Source organism: Galeopterus variegatus, unplaced genomic scaffold, assembly GCF_000696425.1.
Source record: "Galeopterus variegatus unplaced genomic scaffold, G_variegatus-3.0.2 Scaffold707, whole genome shotgun sequence".
NCBI classification, from domain to species: Eukaryota; Metazoa; Chordata; class Mammalia; order Dermoptera; family Cynocephalidae; genus Galeopterus; species Galeopterus variegatus.
Window position 1 is genome coordinate 450,613 of NW_007726818.1, and position 7,369 is coordinate 457,981.

Below are 7,369 nucleotides of genomic sequence, written 5' to 3' on the forward strand. Positions count from 1 at the left end.
ACTGTTGTGATGTAGAAAGTGAACAACTAAAAGATGCCCCAAATGCATCCAAAATCCTAAGTCTTGAATTGAGGTTTAGGAAGATGGGAAAAATAGTCATTTATTTTATTGTCTGGTTTTGTTGTTGTTTTTTGTTTTTGGTGGCTGGCAGGCACGGGGATCCAAACCTTTGACGTTGGTGTTAAAACTGAGCTAAACCGGCCAGCTGTTATTCTGTCTTAAAAATCCCCAAGGACGGAAAGAGCAGGTGTCCAGTCCAGCTGGATATGTGGCTTTGAAAGAGAGTTAACAGCATCACAAATGCTCTCTACACCAAGAACCCCTGCAGATTACATCTGTACTCCAGACCTGATAAAAGAATCCATCACCCTGAGATGAATCTACTGTAAACTCTTCTCAAATCTATTTGTATGTTTGGCTTAACAGCATAATGAATTCCATAGGTTTATTAGGTCTTGTGGAAAAGTATGTACTTTTTAAAAATCCTGGTCCCAAGTACTTTTACAAATGGCTGCAACCACCCCAAAAGAAGTATAGCTAAAGTAGGGGAATGGGTGGTATTATTTTTCGAAATCCTACAGTATTTGGTTTCATTCACATTAACCAATAATAAGCTTACAGTAAAGTATCTTTTCGTTTTCTGTCTAAAGTGTAGGTAGGGTCCAAACTTAAATCCTTTCACAAACTTCTCAAGCACCAGCATCATTATCCATTATATGCCAAATAAACTTCTAGGCACTGAGAATACATAAGAAAAGCGATATCCCTGCTGTTATAGAGCTGACAGTTCAGGGAAAAAGACAAGGTGCTCTGTAGTAAAGAGTGATTTGTTAGAATGTGACTGGGTAGGTAGCCACCCAAGGGAAGGTGTGTGAGGTGACACTTAAGCCAAGATCTAAATGATGAGATCCAGCCAAATAACCATCAGTGAGAAACAGCATTCCAAGCAGTGGGGAAAGCTGAGACAAAGAGTCTAAAACTGGACAAACTGCTAGCCTTCAAGGCACTGTAGTAATTACCATCCGGGAGGTTGAAATTCTGTAATCCTGGTATGTAAGTGCTCTTTTCACTCACAAAAGTATCCTGACCTACCTATGAGAGAGTTTGTCAAGCACTTGTCATAATTTCTATCAAATGTACTCAAACATAAAGGCTTAAACATAGTGAGCTTGTGCTACTTTAAAACTATCACAAAAAAACACCTAGCAGTATAATGGATAAAAAAGATAAACAACGTGAAACAGAACCTAATCACATTTAGCAGTATGTCCAAAGAAAAGCTCATTTAAAGTCCTGAAGTGAGATGCCCTCCCCGCCTTGCTACAGCCCTTAACATCAGGTAGAAATTGAGAACTCTAAAACCAAAGCATTTGTGGTCATGCTAATGATTCCAATCACAAGCCTACTGAGAATCAGATATACGAGGTAGAGTCAGGCTGGGGAGTTGGAGGGGCAACCACTATGGTGTTCAAAGTAAAGCTCGTGGAAGTCTTTACAGTCTGATGAATTTATCTCATTTTCTCTGGAGACTACTTACAATTACTTACAATTACTGCTTTCACCAGGCTCTTTTTTCCCCACCCCTTTTTTTTCTGGTCAACTCCAATCTGATAAAGGCACATCTGAATGAGAATATAATGGTTATTTAAGAAATACATAATTTCGGGATGGCTCATTAGCTCAGTTGGTTAGAGCATGGTGCTGATAATACCAAGGTCCGGGGTTCCATCCCTGTACCAGCCAGCCGCCGAAAAAAAAAGAAATATATGATTTCAAATGTCAGAGCTAAATCTAGCCAAGACTGACCATAAACCACGGAGATTGGATGAGAATTTGGAAATTAGAGAAATTCAGGCCACACTGTTCGGCCTACAGCATTTAAATGATAGGAGGGGCATCGCACACCAAGATCGGTAGGAATTTCCCTCCCTTCCTGAGGTATCACAACTAAGCTAGTTCCCTGACTTATCTAGTTAAGCAAAACATTTCAGTAAGAAAGAGAGACTAGTCTGATGAGTCTAAAGTCAAATCATCTTGGAAACGGGGTACATGATTTATATTCTCGTTTTTGTAACTACAAGAAAGGTTACACATGTAACCAGACCTACTGCACCAGAAAGAAGCCAATCTATTTAGGATTTTAAAAATCAGGGAAATACTTGGAATAGCAGGCTGTCAAATCAACAGACAAAAGGCCTCTTCCCCCAAAGTAAACAGCCTTGACAATACCAGACGCCAAAATAACTAAGACCAATACTGGCCCACCCTAATCACCTTCTCGGGCATATGGACCAGTACATATTCCCAAGGTCAGAACCGAGCAAACCGTGCTGAATAGGTACAATATGCACGCTTTGTTCGAAGTTGTACGGGGCGCGGACGGTAACCTTACCATCTGGGAACGTTTCGAAAACAAACATGCTTCTTTCAACCCATAGTTTAAGTTATGAAAAATTCGTTCTCAACTCTGTGTTCAGTGGACCCAGAGGAACTGGAGGTAAGACTCTACTAAAGGGAGTAAGTTTGGGAAAGATCAGAAATGAAAAGAATAAGTCTGTCCTCAATCAAAAGTCGGAAAATACCCTGTCCGGTGACGAGAAACGGTGGAGTTTGGTAGAGGGGAGGGCAGGGTGCGGACGGCGCGCGGAGGAGCAGCTGCTGGCGAGTCAGCTAAGAAGTCACTGCCGAGAGAGGGACGTGGAGGGACGGAATGTGGGCCGTAGCTCAGCCCAGGGGCCAGCCCGCCTTGGGCGGAAGGACGGACTGATCGGCCCCCCAAACCACAGCGCCGACCCGCGCGGCGATTGCTCTAACGCTGGCCGCTCCCCGACCGTCGCCGCTGAGCGCGCGTTCTCCCCGCGGGAAGCGAGAGCAGCCAGCTTGGCCGCGGGATCCCACCCGCCGCCGCCTTCCCCTCCCCCTCGGCCGCCTGTCCCCGCTCACCTTCACGCGGTTGAGCCCAGCCTCCAGCCGGAGCTGCTGAACCACTTTCTTCATAGCGGCGACGCTGGAGGAACCAGACATGGCGTACGCTAGAGCCGGGCCGATGTGCCGATCCGCGGGCCGGTGGGTCGTGGGTCGGCGGGGCCAGGCGGCTGGGCAGCGTGAGGCGAGGGCGGGGCTCCGAACTTTGTTTCCAAGTTTCCGGTTCTGTGCCTAGCGGCTCCACTCTCAGCGCGCATGCGCCCCCCTGCCCGCCCTCAGTTCTAGCTTCTCACCCCTGCGCTAGCGCGAGCCTGGGGGAGGGAGAGGAAAGGAGAGGAGGCGGGGAGGGGAAGGGGCGGGGCGCTCGGTGGGTGAGGCGCTGCGGGAAGCAAACGAGACCGGACGACGGGTTCTTCTCTTCCTCTCCGTCAAGTCCTATTTGAGAGAGGTAAGGAAAGAGCTTGTCGTTAACCACCAAGACCCGAAAGGGGCGCTGAAGAGGACCGGTGAGGGAAGTCAGATGCTCCAGGGAGTTTCTAAAATGCGTGGTGGCTGGTGACGAGGAGGTCCCAGTTTTCCTCACGGAGTTTGAGGTAGGGGTGACAGAAGGGAAGGGGAGAGCCCAGCCGGGGCGTAGGAGGTAGATGTACCGGCGCGAGTCACCCGCACAGCAGCACCAGCACCCCTGTATAGTCGTGTCTTTGCGTGGCCCGAGTTTGTCCAACGGGCGTCCTCTGCCCGCCTCGCCGCCGTCAGACGCCCGGGCGGGAGAGGGCGCGGGGGGCGCTGTAACCGACCGAGGGGAGCCGGCGGGCCGGGAGCAGGGGCGCCGCCGCGCTGGAGAAGAAGAGGGTCTTCTCAAGGACTGACTTCTGTCGCTTCTTACCTCTTGAATCGGTTTTCTGGAAGACGTTGTGAAGAAGCCAAGGTGGTGGCTGAACATGACACCTGTTCTCCGTTATCCATTCGTTTGGGCAATTAACGCTTACTGTACTTTTTAAAATAAATCTTTTTTGTGTGTCGTTTTGTATTTCACTTGCGATTTATAATCTCCCGCCTGAAATTGATTTCCAAAGGCGTTTTCAGGAGAGACAGACAATAGGATCTAACCAAACAAAATATTCACGGGCTCAGGTAATGCATCTTTCACCAATGGCAACGTGTGTTATGTCACAGCACTTAAGACAAACGTTTCCTACTTCTGTTGGGGTAGTCCATCTCTGAATATACTTGTTTTCTATAAACATGAATAATTTCATCATTAATGCATTTCAAGTTTTTTGTATAGTGAGAAAATGGTGTGTAATTTGCTTTGGATCAACAAAACTTACTAAACAGTTTATATCAGTACACAAAATGTACAGTGTTAAGTTTAGCATTTTGCTTAATTCATACAATGGACATAATGACTGGTGTTAGAAACCAGGGTTTGAATTCTGGCTCTACCACTTACCATAGTATCCTTGGGTCACTGAGCCTCTGCTTCCTCATTTCAAAATGAAATCCACTACTTAAACTTCACTGAGCCTCTGCTTCCTCATTTCAAAATGAAATAATAAAGCTTACTTCCTGGAGTTGTTTTTAAGAATGAAATGAATATAATATGTAAAGAAATGAAAGGTATCTCAATAAAAATTGTTTCTCCCTTTTCCCCGGCAGTATTTTAACTTATTTCATCTTTGCTGTCTTGTTGACTATATAGCACTAAAATCTCATTCATACTTTGCAGATTTGTAAGATTAGACACAAATATCTTTACTCAAAGAATGTTCTGTTTTAGTCGTTGTAGAATATACCTCTGAACTCTAAGAACTGTTGAATGTTAATGCTGGAAGGGATGTCAGGGAATATATGGTTCAGTCCCTTCTGGGAGGAACAGTGTTGAGGAATCAGCAAACCCATATTGTGTTTTAGGCTTAAACGGCCTCAGAAAAGGTTTGGGTTTTTTTGTTTCTGTTTTTTTTTTTTTTTTTTTTTTTTTTTTTTTTTTTTTTTATTAACTGCATCAGGAAACGACAGAATGGATTGCTGCCTCAAACACCAGATATTATCTTAGTTTTTGTAATGTGTGTCTAATAAAGGATTCAATTTAGGATAGGAAGAAAGAAAAAAACATTGAATTCATATTAAATTCAGTTTCATCTTGAGTAATTAGCAGTAAATATAGTTTAGGAACTATCAGTATTTTCCTAAACAAGGCTTTTAAACATTTTAAACATTTGAAAGACCTTACCAACCATACAGACAGAAGTTCGCATCTGAAATGATTAAAAAGATGGGCCTTGTGGTAAAAGCAATTTGACACCAAGAGAATAACAACTTAGGACAAGAAAACACAGCCAGGAAATCTTGTTTTGTGTTGTCAGCAGAGCACTGCCAATTGAAATTTACCTGGGATCTTCACCTTGTATGATTAGTACCCTAAGGTATTTTGTTCAATAGATCTAAATTCAGTATTTGAATAAGTAAAATATTTTGAGATTCACATGCCTTATTTTGTAGTTTAACTAAAAGCCAAATCTTTTAAAGAGGAGATTTCACAATTCTGACTCCTTTCTCAGAGAGTGAGCTTATGTTATTCTGTTTTTATAGTAGCTAAGGAAATTGAGGTTTGGAGAGGATAGGTGACTTGCTTATGGCTATACAGATAGTGGCAGAGAAAAGAGTAGAACTTCAATCTCCTGATTTTTATCCTCTTATATGTTGGTAATGTTTTTCCATGGAACTGCTCATATATGATTGGAGTAATGATTAGTTTTCATAATTGAGTACGGAACTATAAGGAAATTTGGTTACAAGAAACAGGAAAAGAACTTAATTACGGTCTCCAGTAATAAAGTCATAAGGCTTCATTGTATTTTTTAGCTCAACATCTATGTTAAGATCCATTTTCAGTGAATAAGGTATCATTAAATACCCTTTATTTTTAAATTTTCCATTGTTTTCTGTTACCTAACTATATTACCATTCATCTCAGTAGTTATAATTATGGTCCAAAAAAATTAGAGACTATTTTATCTCTGTTGTACCTTTGAAAGGTTTCCCAAAAGATATACGGAGAAGTGAAAGAGCAGTATTTCTTTCATAACTGGGCACATGTATGGTTCAAAAACCATTCCTTTGTAGAGAAACAAGGAGATGGGGAAAACTGTATTCTTTCTACCTCTGCTTGTAAACCCCATGCTATGCTTTCATTGTGTGTTAATAACACCATACTGACTAGTACTTATGATCAGGAAGAATGAGACAAGGTTTTGTTTTTGTGTTCATCTCTGTATTTGAAGCTGAATCATTGTCAAACTTGAACCTTTTCTATTTTTGGAATATAAATTTTGAGATCCTGTATAATTAAGCATTCAAATACCATTTACCAAGAGAAACATCATTGTAATGTGCATCTTAATTCAGGTTTTATGCTGCGCAAGAAGATATCTCTATCCCTTTAAAAATTTAACAAGAGTGCCAGCCTGTGGCTCACTCAGGAGAGTGTGGTGTTGATAACACCAAGGCCATGGGTTCGGATCCCATATAGGGATGGCTGGTTAGCTCACTGGGTGAACGTGGTGCTGACAACACCAAGTCAAGAGTTAAGATCCCCTTACGGTCATCTTTTAGAAAAAAAAAACTTAACAAGAAATAATTTTTGTAGGTGGATGAGCAGAAATTTGTTTAAAATGTCCTGTTGCTGTTTTATGATTATGAAAATTATACTAGCTCAAAAGGCCTTGAAGGGATATGTGAAAAGAAAGCATATTCTACAATTTATTTTCTAACATAACAAAATGATACAGAATTAGAATTTAAGACAAGTATGCCATTTTGTTTATACTAGGACTTGTAATGAAAAAAACCTTCATTCCTCAATTGGTCCTACAAGTCTAAGGACTGTAAATGCTTATGGGCTCTGGAGTACCTTCAGACATTTCAATCTATTTACCTAAAACAGGTAACCTTTTAAATGGAATAGAACTTTACTTACTGGTTAACCATGAACTAGATAGAGCAGAACTTTCAGGACATATATGTAACCTGAATTTATCCTGATAAGATGGACCTCATGCCTTGATGACTTAAGAATCAGGAATTATGTCAAGAAGTACTCCCATCATCTGGCATGATGTTGACTATATTCTGACTTCTTTTTCCGGAATAAAAGTTTACCCATCATTTTTTGTATTTTTTGAGCAATCAAATAAAGAATTTTAGAGCTGCAAAGGATCTTAAAGAGTCCAAGTCACTTACTTTACAGACTAAGAAACTGAGACTTACACCAATAAATGGCCTTATAGGTTATGTAGGACTAGAAACGTGTTTTTCTGGCTCCTAATCCGTTTGATTACTTTGTGTGACATTCAACTATATTGGTATATTTAAACATAGCCCGTGCCAGGTTTCCAATTTTTTTTTTCTTTGCGGGGGGGGGGGGGGGGGGGGGGGGGGGGGG